At 37.3% G+C, this 5000-nt stretch overlaps 1 long non-coding RNA gene across 1 annotated transcript in view; it reads left to right on the top strand.

Annotated features, from left to right (window-relative positions):
- Nucleotides 1-5000, top strand: part of LOC118763122 — a 10068-nt gene that overhangs the window by 2618 nt on the left and 2450 nt on the right. Inside the window, exon 2 of the long non-coding RNA XR_004998879.1 lies at nucleotides 526-531. This is a non-coding gene — a long non-coding RNA (uncharacterized LOC118763122). The remainder of the gene's footprint in view (nucleotides 1-525; nucleotides 532-5000) is intronic.

The raw sequence follows: 5000 nt of genomic DNA, 5'->3' as shown, positions 1-5000 counted from the left end.
TATAATAACTGCAAACAATATTTCCAGAATTTTAAACTTTAATACGTACCTCACATCAATGCAACTACATACTGAAATAAGCAGATGTGTTTCAAGAGGACACAGCTTGGATTTTACCCTACCGACATTGTGTCTGTGTGTGTGTGTATGTTATATACATTGCTACTGCACTTAACGAACGACTACTAGTTTAAATATTTTGCCTTCTCTTTACTCTTTATTTGTTTTAATCATTTGGCCATGGCCATGCTGGAGCACCGCCTTTAGTCGAGCAAATCGACCCCAGGACTTATTCTTTGTAAGCCTAGTACTTATTCTATCGGTCTCTTTTGCCGAACCGCTAATTTACAGGAACGCAAACACACCAGCATCGGTTGTCAAGCGATGTTGGGGAACAAACACAGACACACAAACACACACATACGCACACAATATATATATATATATATATATTATATATATATATATATATATATATATACGACGGTCTTCTTTCAGTTTCCGTCTACCAAATCCACTCACAAGGCTTTGGTCGGCCCGAGGCTATAGTAGAAGACACTTGCCCAAGGTGCCACGCAGTGGGACTGAACCCGAAACGATGTGGTTCGTAAGCAAGCTGCTTACCCCACGGACACTCCTGCCCTTTGAATTTCTCACTAACTTTTACCTTCCTACACTTGTTTTCCGATTTCCCTCTTGAATCTTCCACCAATCTCAGGGAGTCAGTAACGCTTACTTTGTGCATCATTTTTCGAAATGATAGTCGTGCGGCTTTAACTTTTGATAAATGAGAGAAATATACAAAACAACATATTCAATATCGCCATCGATTACAGAACGATTGAACGATCACCCTATCCCCACTCTACCTTGTATGGCCAGGAAGGTAGAAAGATTTGTGGAGTTCTAAGAGGTTACTCTGGTAAAAAGCGCCACAAAAATCATCCGATAGTGCGTCTGAAGCAGTATTCAAGTGTCCAGGACAATGTGAGACTTAAATAGCAGAACGGTGTTAGTTTCAATAGCCAGCGTATTGATTTCTCATTTTTAATGTTACATAACATAATAATAAATACAGTCCTGTGGACTTCAGTTAAATTATAAAAGGAATTAATTTTAAAATCGGATTTGCATAAGTTAAAACAATTCAAAATCCAGGCATTTACTGTGTTTTATTAATATGTCAATCAAATTTACTCCGAGATTGTTTTAATCTGTTCTGACATTATTTGAATTCGTCTTTGAGATTATGTGAATTTGTTATACGGTTATTTGAATTTGCTTCGAGTTTCTGACTAGTTGATAATCCGACGTGGCATGAGCTTGTTAAACAGAGCCTTTTGGAGATGTTGTAACAATATAAATATATAAAGGGCAGCGCATTGTTTCAGTAACGAAAGTTAAAACGATACATAGAGGCTTTTTTTTATACACTCGAATAGACAAAAATTTGTTTTTCATTACACCTGTAGGGATACGACTGTACGTAAGGAGTTGGTGACAGAAATGTCTCCTTTTTAACGCCGCACGGCCGTCCCAAAAAAGAAGATAGCCCCTATACATGATATAAAAGAATAAGTGCCAAAAGGAATAATGAGGACGACAATCGTTCTACTGTTTGAGAGAGAAGACAATCGTTCTACTGTTTGTACAGATGTGTACAATAAGATAAAGTATGGCTGCTAGCAAAGTGTGCATGCTGTGCCAGGTCTCTTGATACAGGAATCCATGCAGGTAGTGCTGTGCTGTTAACCTTGGTGAAAATCACAACAGCGAGAAAGCTAAACCTGAGCGAGTGCTGTGTACGTATCGTTGAAGTCGACGGAGATGAGGGCGACGGTGGAGAATGGACCTGAGTTGCTGGTGTATGTTAGCGTCGTCGCGGGAACTGGCTGTCTGGTTGTGTTGTGGTCAATGGTTGAGTCGCTCTGTAGTCAGAGGTTAGTCCTGAAAAGGACTAGAACCTAAGACGGTGTTGCTGGAACATGGCTGAGTGCTCTGTGGTCAGAGAACCAAAGACGAGAAATAGTGATTTCCAGGCCTTTTTTATAACCTGAGGTGGGCTCCAGTGAAACCCCAAAAAGACTGTGTCATGGGACCTTATCCGAAGGTCGTGATTGGTTGGTTTACACACTGGCGCGAAATAAGTCAAGAGACAAACTACGCCAATGCCAACCAATCAGAGCAGTGGACACAACAAGGTCAAAATAGCCGAAGTTGGTTGCTATCTAACACGAGATCATTTCTAATATATCTCTCAAAAAGTGAGGATATCAGCTACGCTACACATCTATCAATTTTCATCGCTCGACATCTTTGCTTTCCTGAAAATTTAAGTTGTGACAAGTACTAACTGATAGGTTCTAATAAAACCAAAACAAACCCTGGAATTATCGTATTTGCCAAAGGTAGTACGCTTCCCCACTGCATGCATTCATTCAAGTTTTGATTTAGATTACGGAGTTGCTTTCCTAAAACAGATCATTAAACATAGTGGTACATGGTTAAACTACGCTACTCTTTAAGATGCACAAAACCGGTTTTCCTGGACGGAAATCCTGCCGGTCTGTCGCAGGATTATTCATTTTTTTTACCAGCAGAGTGGACTAAAGCAACGTGAAATGAAGTGTTTTCCTCAAGAACACAACGCATCGCCCGGTGCAGGAATCGAAACCACAATCTTACGCTCATAAGTCCAACAATCTAACCACTAACTCATACGCCTCCATCTATCATTAAAACCAATGGATCTTTTCGGTTTGAACGGCAGTTTTTGAAAATAATTTCCACGTAACTAAACACTTTTAAACTTCGTATACTGGTAGAATGTGTTTATAAAACATCTTTTTCTCTTGGCTTTATTGAGAAAATTCTATAGTTTGTAAGATATTTGTTGTTCTTTTTCTTCAATTTCTGCAATTTCAACCAATCAATGACGTCTATTGAGGTGAAAACATTCTGTGCCGTATGAATATGTCCCTAGTTTAAGAAACAGATTGGGTTTATTTACATTTCTGAAGAAAAAAAGATACCCTTCCCCCCACCCCTAATCCTAACCCTAACTAACCCAAGCCCTAAAACAGATTGAAATGCAATAGATCGATACTAGGGTCATAATTATGGGTGACAATTTCATATGACACCGCTAGAAAAAACTGCCGTTCAAACCGAAAAGATCCAAACAAACGTTTATTTCTTTACACAGCGAGTATAATTTTATTTAATTAAAATTTCTTAGCTCTCTACATTAAAAAGGCGTCTATGAGTAACTTCTCGCCTAATCCATTTCCTTAAACTGACAACCTTTGGGCACGTTTCACCGGAATAAAATCTAAACAACACAAAGAAACTGTAAACGCTCAAAATAATTAAAATGTATACTTTCCAAGCTAAATTGACGATGAAAAAAAAAAATCATCGAAAATATTAAAATTTTCCTAAGACTTGATTATCCTGTCAGCAGTAACTAAATCGAATATTTATGATATGGCTTTACACCGTCACCTACAATTGTACCTAATTTGTAGAAAAGTGTTTTCCAATGAATCTATAAAACCTTCAAGATAAGAAAAGTACTTGAAAAATTTCATGCTGACAAGACAAATAAAGATTATCTTATTTGAAAGCATCTCGAGAGCAATTTAGAAAACAGCAGACGTTGTAGCCAAAATAACATAAAAATTACTAATATAGAATAATTGTATATTTGTTAGACATATTTACGTATGTAGTGGAATGGAAATTATTGAAGAAATTAGACTGGACTTGAAAATACATCAATTTTATTGTTTTATATATCTTATTGTTGATATATATATATATATACCGGAGTAAACACATAAATGTGAAACAAGGTGGAAAAAAGAGTACTCAAATACCAAATTGAATTTTCTGCTGCTTTAAATAAAGTATATATATATATATATATATAATATATATATATATATAGGGAGAATTCACGAAAAAAAACAAAAGACGAAGATAGGTGGTGTAGAAAACAAACAGATGTATTCGTATAACGCTCGGGAATTGAAAAAGTCTTTAACGTTTCGAGCCTACGCTCTTCCACAGAAAGGAAGACAGAAAGAAACAAGGAGAGAAAAAGGATATATATATATATATATATATATATATATATATATATATATATATATATATATGCAGTCTCAACATCTCACTTTCCAGTTGTAGTTCAAAACGGAGTTTTAGTTGTAAGCCAAACTTAGCACTCATGGTACAAACCTATTACGTCAGTAGACGAAAAGTCTTTGTAGATTCTCTCTCTTTATATATAAAGATAAGATTTTCATATTTATTCTATTTTATTTTCATTTTTTTTAAAACAATTTGCAAACATACAAGTCCGCCTATATAGAGAGCACATAGTGTTAGGTGTTAAGATTGACGTAGAAATATCCACCCCCAAAGTACATTTCGGGTCGATAAAGGCACAAGGCCTGAAATTTTGGGGGAGAGGATAGTCAATTGCATCGACCCCAGTACTCAACTACTACTTGTTTTATCGACCCCGAAGAATGTGTAGCGTAGACTCGGATGAAATTCCTCTCTTCCATATATTATATATACGTGCATTCGAACGTAGTAGGGAACAGCTAGCCTTTGGCCGCTATTTGGGTCCCGTTGTGTCCACTACTCTGATTGGATGGTAATGGGGCAATTTGTCTCTTACTCTGTCGCGTGTATAATCAGCCGGAGGCCCTAAATAGGGTCACGTGGGACAGCTTGTTCACCACCCTGTTTTGAGCCTATAAATCGTTATAAAAACTCAGCTTTTCCACGTTCCGAAGTTTCTGGTTTCAGACCTTTAAAGGTCTAACCACTGACCAAAAAGACACAGCCAGTTCTATCGACAACGCCAAACACCACAACACGTTGAAACTTACCAACTTCGTCCAACAGCATTACGGCAACCTCCGTCTTCGTCGCCACCATCATGTCCTTAACGTCGTCAACATCATCTCTCTACGTACACAGCTCAG

The sequence above is a fragment of the Octopus sinensis genome, linkage group LG4 (assembly GCF_006345805.1).
Source record: "Octopus sinensis linkage group LG4, ASM634580v1, whole genome shotgun sequence".
NCBI classification, from domain to species: Eukaryota; Metazoa; Mollusca; class Cephalopoda; order Octopoda; family Octopodidae; genus Octopus; species Octopus sinensis.
This window is presented reverse-complemented; position numbering and strand designations above follow the sequence as displayed.